We start from the raw sequence: 13,946 nt of genomic DNA on the forward strand, positions 1-13,946 counted from the left end.
GTTGATGGAAACCTAAACGGATGGTAGAGACACAGCAGTCTGGTACCTGCTGGCCGAAATGGGTGAACAAATGTTAACATCTGTTTAAGATGGTCTGCGTGCTTTTCTGTACCCCACCATTCCTCACACGTAGGCTTTTCAGTATTTGGGCTACGATTCAGCAGAAACCAGGAAAAACAATGACTTTGTAGCAATCAGAATGCCATCCAGTATATATTATTTACACTGGTGAATAATGGTCAACCAAACTTATGTATATAAACATATGTATATTTTATGTATATAAACATATATGTATTTTTTAAATAGGGCCTGAGCACAAACTGACAGTGATGAAACTGGGGCAGTGACTATCTTTGGATTTGCTGGGTTTTCATCTTTGTTAAGGGCCCAAGGGAACCCGGGGAGGGGGCTGAAGATCTTCTCCACGTTTATCAGCCAGCAATTACCTGGTGATACACAGAAGAAAAATTCATTGAGTTGGACCTTTCAAACTTTGTGCACTTCATTTTTTGAGCTCCATATTCAAAACATACAAAGAAAAAGCAAAATTCTGGCACCTGGCACTTGCCTCCATGTCCCAGCCTGCCAGCTGGATGAGGAGGAGGGACGGACGTGCGTGGAGAACTCAGCGACCTCAACATGCTACTTCTTGGCCAGCTGAATATTTTGTATTCTCAGGCTCATTCCAATGCCACCTCCTCTGTGAAGCCTTCATGGAATTCCCTCCTGGGTTTCATCTCTCCCTTCCTATGCCTCCCAAACTTTGGTTATGCTTGCATCACATGGTAACTTCAACATTTGGGTCCCTGTCGCCGGGACCTGAGAATGGAAGCTTCTGGAGGCAGGGCGAGATACATAATTTGCCGGGCCCAGAGTGAAATAATACTGTGGGACCTCTTGTTCATGGAAAAAAGGTTTTTTTCCTTTTTCTTTTCTTTTCTTTTCTTTTCTTTTCTTTTCTTTTCTTTTCTTTTCTTTTCTTTTCTTTTCTTTTCTTTTTCTTTTCTTTTTTTTTTTTTTTCCAGTCCTCCTCCCTACCTGTCTTGGTAGTGCAAACCCTCATAGGACTGGGAGAACTCTGTGTCTCAGCCAACCCTGACCTTGCTCAGCTCGTGCCAGGGGCTGAGGGTGGCAGCTGAGAAACATCCCCCAGAGGCTGGGCTGCATGTGAGCCAAGGCTCCAAGCCCCCAGCACATCTCCACTGTCCCATCAATTTTACTTACAATACGCAAATGCTAAGATTAAATTACTCATCATTTCAAGAGGAAGGCTGCAAAACATCACTCCAAGTGCAAGGGTGACTGTACTGGTCCCAGAAGGACAGATGCAAGACCTCCGTCCTGAAGCACCGTCTTGTCCAGAGTTTGTGGTCCTTCCCGGGATTGTGAATAGTTAGTAGTACAGGTGTCGGGGGCCTCGGAGGAGTGAGGGACAGGCTTCTTGCCCATGCTGCCCTTCCTCCAGGACACCTCCTGAGCATGCCACGGTCACCCATTTGCCTGCAGGGTGAAGGGATAGAGGTGGGGGAGTGGGCATAGCCTACCTAGATCTGCCGAATTGGGCCACGCTCTGTCCAAAGCTAGCTCCATCCTCTTGAAAGACCATGGGCTCTTCCACATCCAGGTTGAATCCATGATAAGAAGCCAGGACTGAGGAATATGGAGAGGGCGGTGGGGGTAGGAGGAACAGTCAGAAAAGCTTCATCTCCTCGGACCCCTGACTTCTTGGGATCTTGATCCCAACCCAGCTCATGTGCCCAGGAGAAGGGTGTTCTCTTTTTCTTTTGTTTCCTGATTTGCCAACTATGTGATTCCTTTCTCTCTCTCTCTCCCTCAGAAATAATCAAACCACAATACAAAGAGTGACAGTCCAGAAAAATGTCCCCTCAAGGACATTTCAAAGGATATCCACAATCTGAAATTAAGCCTGTCACCGCCTGGTCTCTTGGATCATGCATGTCCCCTAAAGATGCCTTCCGTGAGTGAAAGAGGCACAATTAATAATTACTTCAGAGAGGGAGGCAAGATGGAAGAAGAGTAGGGGATCCTGTTTCAACTAGTCCCCTGAATTTAGCTGGTTATCTATTAAACCATTTTGAACACCCACAAATCAACCTGAGGTGTAAGAATATACATCTGGATCTCTACAAACAGAAAAATGACTGCTTTTTGCAAGGTAGGGTGTGCAGAGTTGTGAATCTGAGAGGAGATATAGGAAGATAAACAGAAGGGGGAGGGAGCCTCCATAAGCTGGCTCCTTGAAAGTCATGTAACACCCCAAATCGGAACCCTTAAAAATCTGCTCTAGTGAGAGACATCCCTCTCTGCAAAGGGTTCTGGAAATGAAAAGGCAGAATTCTATGTAGGTCATTGTGGTCTCAGGATCAGAGGAGTCACAGAACAAACAGGGGTGCCTGAACCAGCAGAGTTCCCTAGCAGTGGAGCCGAGAAGCAGGATATGATCAGTGAGCCCAGGAGGCGACTCTCAGCTCAGTTCGCCATGAACCATGAGCCAAGATGGTCAGTAATTGCTCTTTTCCTGAGCAGCCTGAAAAGGACTGGAACCTGCACCTGAGACTGGAAAAAACTCACAGGACGATAGCAGCCCAGAAAGGATGTTAGGGCAGCACCTAGACATGATCCTGGAGCTTTGGGTGTGCGGCATGAGCCTGCCACCACTCAGGGTTTTAGCATCACAAAGGTCAGTGGCATTGCCAGGTGCCTGGGACTACCTCTGAAAGAGTTGCTGTGGTCACACACCACGGGAGGCTGCAGTTTGGGGCACACACAGAAGTGGACACTGTTTGTCCTGGAGGGTTTATTAAAGAGGGCAGGCTGTGATCTTTCTGCTCTGGCCAGAGGTCTGGGAGCCGCCATTTTTGCTCTGATCCTCTGAAGAGGTGCAGAAAGCCTCCAGGGAACAAAAGTCACACAGAGGACCAGTTTACACTGAGCCCATCCCCCTGATGGGGGTTGGGACAACTTCACCCAGGCTGGGAAACCTGAGAAATAGAATGGCAGGCCCCTGCCCCAGAAGACAGTCTGGAAGAACAGATGGAGGACAAGCCTATGGATCCCACAAGAGTAAAATTGGAACACCAGGGGGAAATAGTATATTGAGCTCCAGGTGTTGCCTCGCAACTCATTTACTTTTCAGATAAAATTCTCCTTTTCCTTTTTTTCTGCTTTTTCTCTTTTTTTCTTTATATCTTCTTCCCATTTCACCTAGATGCTTATTATACCAACTTATATTTCATAGTCATATATATATATATATAAACTTTCCTTGCAATTTTGGAATGTAGTGTCTTCTAACACACAGACCAAAATTCACCCAGATACAGGTGGATATCACCCTGCTTTGTCCACACTGAGAGATTATAGTCTCTCTTCACCTCCCCCCTTTTTAAAATTTTATCCTTGTGTTTCATTTTGACTTTTTTTGTTTTTCTGTGGTGGCTTGCAACCACTCCAGATTTTTCTAGGGTGCATCCTGCTTGGGGCATCGTTGATATTTTCGACCTGTTCATTCGCCCATCCATTATTCTCTGGACAGAATGACAATGAGGAGGAACTCACACCAAAAAAAAGAACGAGAGGCAGTGTTCTCTGTCACAGGGCTAATTGATATGGATATAAGTAAGATGTCAGAGATAGAATTAAGGATAGCAATCATAAAGTCAATGGCTAGGCTTGACAGAAGCATAAGTGACAATATAGAATCTCTAAGGGCAGAAATGAGATCTAATCAGGCCAAACTTAAAAATGCTATGAATAAGATGCAGTCTAAACTGGATGCTCTAACAGCTAGGGCCAATGAGGCAGAAGAGAGAATAAGTGATCTAGAAGATAAGCTGATGGAAAGGAAGGAAGTTGAGGAAAACAGAGATAGACAACTAATAGCCCATGAAAAAAGGCGTGGAGAATTTAACAATGCCCTGAAACGTTCCAGTGTCAGAATTATTGGGACCCAGAGGGATAGAGAGAGGACTAGAAGGCATATTTGAGCAAATCATAGCTGAAAACTTCCCTAATCAGGGGAAGGAAACAAGCATTCGTGTCCAAGAGGCAGAGAGGACCCCTCCCAAAATCAATAAAAATAGATTAACACCTTGACATACAGTAGTGAAGCTTGCAAATCTTACAGCCAAAGCAACAGTCCTGAGAGTCGTTAGGGAGAGGAAGTTCCTTACATATGGTGGGAAGAACATCAGAATAACACCAGACTTCTGCACAGAAACCTGGAAAGCCAGAAAGGGCTGGCAAGACATATTCAGGGTACTAAATGAGAAGAACATGCAGCCAAGAATACTTCACCCAGCAAGGCTGTCATTCATGATGGAAGGGGAGATCAAGAGCTTCCAGGACAGACAGAAACTGAAAGACTATGTGATGACCAAGCCAGCCCTGCAAGAAATATTAAGGGGGATTCTGTAAGCGAAGAGAGACTCCCAGAGTCACATATACCAGAAAGAAACAGAAAATCTACAGAAACAGGCACTTTACAGGCAATACAATAGCACTAAATTCATATCTTTCAATAGTTACCCAGAATGTGAATGGACTGAATGCTCCCATCAAAAGACACAGCGTTTCAGATTGGATAATAAAAAAAAAAGCAGGACTCATCAATATGCTGGCTACAAGAGACTTTTTTGAACCTAAAAACACCTCTAGATTGAAAGGGAGGGAATGGAGAACAATTTTCCACACCAATGGACCTCAAAAGAAAGCTGGGGTAGCAATCCTGATATCAGACAACTTAGATTTTAAACCAATGACCGTAGTAAAAGATATAGAGGGACACTATATCATAGTTAAAGGGTCTATCCAACAAGAATATCTAACAATTATAACTATCTAGACCCCCAACATGGGAAAGACCAATTATATAAACCAATTAATAACCACAATAAAGAAACATATTGATAATGATACATTAATAGTAGGAAATGTCGACACTCCTCACAGCAAAGGACAGATCATCTATGTAGAAGATCAACAAAGAAACAAGAGCTTTGAATGACACGATGGACCAAATGGACTTCATAGATACATACAGAACATGCCATCCTAAAACAACAGAATACTCATTGTTCTCAAGCGCACATGGAACTTTCTCCAGAATAGACCACATGCTGGGTCCCAAATTAGGTCTCATCTGATACCAAAAGACTGAGATTATCCCCTGCCTGTGTTCAGACCACAATGCTGCAAAACTGGAGCTCAGTCACAGGAAGAAATTTGGAAGGAACTCAAACACTGGGAAGTTAAAGAGCACCCTACTAAAGAATGGATGGGTCAACCAGGAAATTAAAGAAGAACTTAAACAATTCATTGAAAGTAATGAGAATGAAAACACATCAGTCCAAAACCTATGGGATACTGCAAAGGTGGTCCTAAGAGGATGTATATAGCCATCCAAGCCTCTCTCAAAAAATTAGAAAAAAATTAGAAAAATTCCAAATGTATAAGCTAACCTTATACCAAAAGGACCTGGAGAAGAAACAGCAAATAAAGCCTAAGACAAGCAAGAGGAGAGAAATAATAAAGATTAGAGCAGAAATCAATGAAATATAAACCAGAAAAACAGTAGAACAGATGAACAAACCTAGAAGCTGGCTTTTTAAAAGAATTAATAAGATCAATAAATCACTGGCCAGACTTATCCAAAAGAGAAGGGAAAGGACCCAAATTAATAAAATCATAAATGAAAGAGAAGAGTTCACGACTAATACAAGGAGATAGAAACAATTATTAGAAATTATTACCAGCAACTATACGCCAATAAATTAAGCAACCTGGAAGAAATGGATGCATTCCTAGAATCTTATAAACTACCAAGACCTTACTAAAACAGGAAGAAATAGATGATCTGAACAGACCAATAACCAGCAAGGAAATTGAAGCAGTAATCAAAAATCTCCCAAAAAACATGAGTCCAGGGCCAGATGGCTTCCCAGGGGAATTCTACCAAACATTTAAAGAAGAAATCATACCTATTCAACTGAAGCTGTTTCAAAAAAATAGAAACAGAAGGAAAACTTCCAAATTCATTCTATGAGTCCAGCATTACCCTGATCCCAAAATCAGGCAAAGACCCCACCAAAAAGGAGAATTGCAGACTTATATCCCTGATGAACATGGATGCCAAAAAACTCACCAAGATCCTAGCCAACAGGATCCAACAGTATATTAAAAGGATTATTCCCCACGACCAGGTGGGATTTATTCCTGGGATGCAAGGGTGGTTAAACATTCACAAATCAATCAATGTGATGGATCGCATTAATAAAAGAAGAGACAAGAAACATCTGATCCTGTCAATTGATGCAGGAAAAGCATTTGACAAAATACAGCATCCTTTCTTGATTAAACCTCTTCGAAGTATAGGATAGAGGGAACATACCTCAACATCATAAAAGCCATCTAAGAAAAGCCCACAGTGAATATTATTCTCAATGGGGAAAAACAGAGCTTTTTCCCTTACGGTAAGGACAGGGATGCCCACTCTCATCACTATTAGTACTAGAAGTCCTGGCCTCAGAAATCAGACAACAAAAAGAAATAAAAGGCATTCAATTTAGCAAAGAAAAAGTCAAACTCTCTACATCTTCCTTTCAAAGAACGATCTGTGTCTGAGTCTGAAAACAGACTCTACGACATGACAAGTAGGAGGGTGACAAGTGTCTCAGACTCAAATGCCTCAGAGGCCAGGCAGCTGACATCAGTAAGTGATGTGGATAGGTGTGAGCACCAGGGAATTACGGGCACTTACAGTTTGGGCCCTTTTAAAGGAAATAGCCATTACCAAGCTCTAGTGTTCAGAGCTCCGGACAATCCCATTTCTCAAGAGAAGCTGACAATCTGGACTTTTGGGTGGAATCAGATTTTTAACTGACACCCAAGTGATTTCAAATGACACACAAATGTGGTCCTGATACAGTTTTTGATTTCAGACTATTCTCTTGGCAGCAGGACAGTGTACCTGAAATCAAGACTTGAGGGACATGGGGGACCAAAGAGGTGATATCCAATATTCCCCCCCCCAGTGACTCCTATGGCCTTCCCCCTGGGGTCCTGGGGCAGACTCCTGTCCCCTGTACCACACACACCAGAACCCCCACAGGAGAATCGTGGAGAGGGAGCTCATCCTCCACCCAAGCATAGCCTACAAGTCCATCTTCTCTCATCTTTGCTCAGGTAATGACTATCCCTTGATTCCAGGCCATTCCTCCTTCCACACAAGCTCTGGACACTAGGGCCCTCCCCTGTGCTCAGCTCCTCCAGAGAGCTCTATGAGCTAACCACCTGCCCCAGCCTACCCTACCAGACGGAGATGGCTCCACCAGGCTTCTCCCAGCCCTGAGGGTCTCCACTCACCGCCCAGGAGAAGCATAATTCCAAAAGCCATCACTGAGCAAGCATTGGAGAAGTGAAGAGCTGAGCAGTAGAGCACTGAAGGGCACTCAGTGCCCTGGGGGAGAGTTAAAATACTGACTCAGGGCCTTGAAGTAACAGAAGGAGGAGCACAGTCAGGAAGTACTTGGTTAATCATAGAACAGAGGCAGGGGCAGGAGGCCAAAGACACCCTTGGGGAAAATCCCCCATGCTCTCCCACCACCACCACCTCTGTAGATCTGGCTTCCTTCTCCAGGGCCTGCCTTTCCCAGAAGACCACCCTCTCCTAGTCCTTGAGACCCAGTTGGTACCCAGGGCGACCCAGGTCCCCTCTGGGGCCTCAGAAACCAGCCTGCATAGAAGTGGAAGGGGTGAAACAGAGGGCTGCAGAGGCCCCACTGCATGAATGTGAGCCTGGAGCGAGGGAGACCTCCGCCTCAGACAGCAGCGTTGGGGGGCGGGGGTAGCATAAGTGAGGTGTTGTTTAAAAAAGCAGACGCCATCAAGAGATAAATGGATACCCACCAACAGCGGACCACAGAGGGAGAGGAGGGAAAACTGAATGGGGGAAAATCAGAGAAGAAAACAAACCATGAAGAGTCTGGAATCTGGGAACCAAACTGAGGGTTACAGAAGGGAGGGGGTGGGGGATGGGGTTACCGGCTGATGGGTATTAAGGAAGGAAGCCATGTGTAGTGATGAGCACTGGGTGTTATACATAACTAATGAATCATTGAACACTACATAAAAACTAAGGATGTATTATATGTTGGCTAATTGAACATAATAAAAAAAATAATAAAGTACATGGTTTTTCTACCCAATCCATTTTTATACAAAGAGAGAGATAAATGGATAATCAAATGGGCAAAAAGGCTTAGTAGTCATACAATAGGCTGACTAGCCAGTGATAAAAGAGAACAGACTACAGATACATGTAACAACAGGGATGAATCTCAACTTTGTCATAAGTAAGTGAAGTCAGACACCAGGCTGCGTAAGCTAGGGTTCCTCTCTTATGAATAGGCAAAACTAATCTATGAGGATAGAAACAGGACAGTGATTGCCTCAGATGAGGTGGGGAGGGAACTTCTAACACTTGCAAATTTAACATTCAACCCTTGATATTTTAATATTTAATTATTTACTATTTTAACATTTGTTAAACGGGAGAATTTTTGCATCCATATTCATCAGGGATATTGGCCTTTTTTGGTAATTCTCTTTCAGTGGGCCGTTGTCTTGTTTTGGGTTCAAGGTAATGCTGGCCTCATAGAATGGGTTTGGAAGTTTGCCTTCCTTTTCTATTTTTTGGAACACTTTGGGAAGAAGAGGTATTAATTCTTCTTTAAATATTTGGTAACATTCCCCTGGGAAGCCATGTGGCCCTGGACTTTACTTTCAGGATATTTTTGAATAAAGATTCAATTTTTTTCCCTGGTTATGGGTCTGTTCAAATTTTCTTCTTTTTTTTTTAAAGTCAAATACTTTAATAGACTTTTCATCAACAAATATACCAAGAAGCAGCGCACGACAGGCTCTCAACATCATCAGTCACCAGGAAAATGCAAATCAAATCATAATCAAAATGCAAATCATGACTCACTTACTAAAATGGTTATAAGTAAAAAACAGATAATGTCAAATGTTTGGGCAGGAAGCTGAGAAACTGGACCTTCATACATTACTGTTGGGAATGCAAAATGAGAGAGTCACCTTGTTTTGGGTTTTTTTTTTTAATTTTTTATAATTATGTTATGTTAGTCACCATACAGTACATCATTAGTTTTTGATGTAGTGTTCCATGATTCATCATCTGCGTATAACACCCAGTGCTCTGTGCAATATGTGCCCTCCTTAATACCCATCACCAGGCTAACCCATCCCCCCACCCCCTCCCCTCTAAAACCCTCAATTTGTTTCCCAGAGTCTATAATCTCTCATGGTTTGTTTCCCCTTCTGAATTCCCCCCTTCCGTTTTCCCTTCCTTCTCCTAATGTACTCCATGCTATTCCTTATGTTCCACAAATAAATGAAACCATATGATAATTGTCTTTCTCTGCTTGACTTATTTCACTTAGCATAATGTCCTCCAGTTCCATCCATGTTGATACAAATGGTGGGTAATCATCCTTTCTGATGGCTGAGTAATATTCCATTGTACATATGGACCAAATCTTTATCCATTCGTCCACTGAAGGGTATCTTGGCTCCTTCCACAGTTTGGTTATTGTGAGTAATGCTGCTGTGAACACTGGGGTGCATGTGGCCCTTCTTTGCACTACAAGTGTATCTTTGGGGTAAATACCCAGTAGTGCAATTGCTGGATCATAAGGTACCTCTATTTTTAAATTTTGAGGAGCTTCCACACTGTTTTCCGGAGTGGCTGTACGAGCTTGCATTCCTACCAACAGTGTAAGAGGGTTACCCTTTCTCCACAACCTCTCCAACATTTGTTCTTTCTTGCCTTGTCAATTTTTTGCCATTCTAACTGGTGTAAGGTGGTATCTCAATGTGGTTTTGATTTGAACTTCCCTGATTGATAATGATGTTGAACATTTCTTCATTTGTCTGTTAGCCATTCGTATGTCTTCTTTGGAACAGTGTCTGTTCATGTGTTCTGCCCATTTTTTGACTTATTATTTGTTTTCTGGGTGTTGAGTCTGAGAAGTTCTTTATAGATCTTGGATACAAGCCCTTTATCTGATAGGTCATTTGCAAATATCTTCTCCCATTCCGTGGGCTGCCTCTTAGTTTTGTTGACTGTTTCCTTTGCTGTGCAGAAGCTTTTTATCTTGATGAAGTCCCAAAACTTCGTTTTTGCTTTTGTTTTCTTTGCCTTTGGAGACATGCTTTGAAAGAAGTTTCTGTGGCCAATGTCGAAGAGGTCGCTGCCTATGTTCTTCTCTATGATTTTGATGGATTCCTGTCTCACATTGGGGTCTTTCATCCATTTAGGGTTTATCTTTGTGTATGGTGCGAGAGAATGGTCGAATTTCATTCTTCTGTATGTAGCTTTCCAATTTTCCCAGCACCATTTATTGAAGAGACTGTCTTTTTTCCGTGGGATGTTTTTTCCTGCTTTGTCGAAGATTAGTTGACCATAGAGCTGAGAGTCCATTTCTGGGCTCTCTATTCTGTTCCATTGATCTATGTGTCTGTTTTTGTGTCAGTACCATGCTGTCTTGATGATCACAGCTTTGTAATATAGCTTGAATTCAGGCAACATGATCACCCAGCTTTATTGTTCATTTTCAACATTTCCTTGGTGATTCAGGGTCTTTTCTGGCTCCATAGGAGTTTTAGGATTGTTTGTTTCAGCACTTTGAAAAATGGCGTTGGTATTTTGATCGGGATGACATGGAACATATAGATTGCTCTGGGCAGCATAGACATTTTAATGATGTTTATTCTTCCAATCCATAAGCATGGAATGTTTTTCCATCTCCTTGTGTCTTCTTCAATTTCTTTCATAAGTGTTCTGTAATTTCTAGAATATAGATCCTGTTCCTCTTTGGTTAGGTTTATTCCAAGGTATCTTATGGTTTTTCATGCTATTGTAAATGGAATTGATTCCCTAATTTCTCTTTCTACAGTTACGTTGTTTGTGTATGGAAGAGCAACTGATTTTTGTGCATTGATTATTGTATCCTGCCACTTTGCTGAATTGCTGTATGAGTTCTAGTAATTTGCAGGTGGAGTCTTGGGTTTTCTACATAAGGTATCATGTCATCTGCGAAGAGAGAAGGTTTAACTTCTTTTCCAATTTGAATGCCTTTTATTTCTTTTTCTTGTCAAATTGCTATTTCTAGGACTTCTAGTACTATGTTGAACAATACTGGTGAGAAAGGGCATCCTTTTCATGTTCCAGAATTTAAGGGAAAAGCTCTCAGCTTTTCCCCATTGAGAATATTTGCTGTGGACTTTTCATAGATTGTTTTTGTGAAATTGAGGAATGTACCCTCTATCCCTGCACTCTGAAGAGTTTTAATCAGGAAATGATGCTGTATTTTGTCAAATGCTTTTTCTGCATCAATTCAGAGGACGATATGGTTCTTGTCTCTTCTCTTATTAATGTGTTCTTTCACACGGATTGATTTATGAATGTAGAACCACCTTGCATGCCAGGAATAAATCCCTCCTGGTCGTGATGGATAATCCTTTTAATGTACTGCTGGATCCTATTAGTTAAGATCTTGTTAAGAATTTTGGTATCCGTGTTCATCGGGGATATTGGTCTGTAATTCTTTTTTGATGGGGTCTTTACCTGGTTTGGGGATCAAGGTAGCGCTGGCCTTATAGAATGAGTTTGGAAGTTTTCCTTCTGTTTCTATTTTTTGAAACAACTTCAGGAGAATAGGTATTATTTCTTCTTTGAATGTTTGGTAGAATTCTCCAGGGAAGCCATCAGGCTCTGGACTCTTGTTTTTTGGGAGGTTTTTGATTACTGCTTCAATCTCGTTATTAGTTATTGGTCTATTCAAGTTGTCGATTTCTTCCTGTTTCAGTCTTGGTAATTTATAGGTTTCCAGGAATGCATCCATTTTTTCCAGGTTGCTTACTTTATTGGCATATACTTGTTGATAAAAATTTCCAATAATTGTTTCTATTTCCTTGTTGTTAGTCGTGATCTCTTCCCTTTCATTCATTATTTTATTAATTTGGGTCCTTTCTTTTTTCTTTTGTATAAGTCTGGCCAGTGGTTTGTCGATCTTATTAATTCTTTCAAAGAACAAGCTTCTAGTTTCGTTGATCTGCTCTACTGTATTTCTGGTTTCTAGTCCATTAATCTCTGCTCTAATCTGAATTATTTCTCTTCTAGTATGTGGCTTGGGCTTTATTTGTTGTTCCTTCTCCAGTTCTTTAAGGTGTAAAGATAGTTTTTGTATTCTGGATCTTTCTATTTTTTTTTGAGCGAGGCTTGGATGGCTATGTATTTCCCCCTTAGGACTGACTTTGCAGTATTCCATAGGTTTTGGACAAATGCGTTTTCATTCTCATTGGTTTCCATAAATTGTTTAAGTTCATCTTTAATTTCCTGGTTGACCCAAACATTCTTAAGCAGGATGGTCTTTAGCTTTCAAGTATTTGAATTTCTTTCAAATTTCTTCTTGTGATTGAGTTCTAGTTTCAAAGCATTGTGGTCTGAGAATATGCAGGGGATAATCTCAATCTTTTGTTATCAGTTGAGACCTGATTTGGGACCCAGTATGTGGTCTATTCTGGAGAAAGTTCCATGTACATTGGAGAAGGAGTATTCTGTTGTTTTAGGGTGGAATGTCCTGTATATATCCATGAGGTCTATCTGGTCCAATGTGTCATTCAAAGCTCTTGTTTCTTTGTTGATTTTCTGCTTAGATGATCTGTCTGTTGCTGAGAGTGGAGTGTTGAGGTCCCCTACTGTTAATGTATTATTATCAATGTGTCTCTTTATTCTGGTTAACAGTTGGCTTATGTAGTTGGCTGCTCCCATGTTGGGGGCATAGATATTTATAATTGTTAGATCTTCTTGTTGGATAGACCCCTTAAGAATGATATAGTGTCCTTCTGTATCTCTTACTGCAGTCTTTAGCTTAAAATCTAATTCATCTGATATGAGAATTGCTACCCCAGCTTTCTTTTGAGTTCTGTTGGCATGAAAAATGGTTCTCCATCCCTTCACTTTCAGTGATATACCTTTAGGTTCAAAATTAGTCTCTCGTAGACAGCATATGGATGGGTCACATCTTTTTATCCAATCTGCAACACTGTTTCATTTTATGGGAGCCTTTAGGCCATTCACATTGAGAGTGATTATTGAGAGATACGATTTTAATGTCATCATGTTGCCTGTGAAGTCCTTGTTTCTATAGATTGTCTCTGTAAATTTCTGTTCTGTATCACTCGGGGTCTTCCTCCTTTTATAGAAGCCCCCTTAATATTTCTTGCAGGGCTGGCTTGGTGGTCACATATTCTTTCAGTTTCTGCCAGTCTTGGAAGCTCTTTGTCTCTCCATGCATTCTGAATGACAGCCTTGCTGGATACAGCATCCTTGGCTGCATGTTCCTCTCATTTAGTGCTCTGAATATGTCNGCATTCTGAATGACAGCCTTGCTGGATACAGCATCCTTGGCTGCATGTTCCTCTCATTTAGTGCTCTGAATATGTCAAGCCCTTTCTGGCTTGCCAGGTCTCTGTGGACAGGTATGACGTTATTCTGATGTTTCTCCCTCCGTACGTAAAAAATCTCTTCCCCTTCACTGCTCTCAAGATTGTTTCCTTTGATCTAAGATTTACAAATTGTACTATTACATGTCGTGGCGTCGGTCTGTTCTCATTCATCTTGGGAGTGTTCCTCTCTGCCTCTTGAACACGAATGCTTGTTTCTTTCCCCAGATTAGGGAAGTTCTCAGCTATGATTTGCTCAAATATCTCTTCTAGACCTCTCTCTTTCTCCACCCCCTCAGGGAACCCGATAATTCTGATATTGAAACGTTTCATTGAGTCAATAATCCTCCTCAGCTTAATTTCTTGAAATTGGATTCATTTTCCCCATGCCACCT

This window comes from Ailuropoda melanoleuca, chromosome 10 (genome assembly GCF_002007445.2).
Source record: "Ailuropoda melanoleuca isolate Jingjing chromosome 10, ASM200744v2, whole genome shotgun sequence".
NCBI classification, from domain to species: Eukaryota; Metazoa; Chordata; class Mammalia; order Carnivora; family Ursidae; genus Ailuropoda; species Ailuropoda melanoleuca.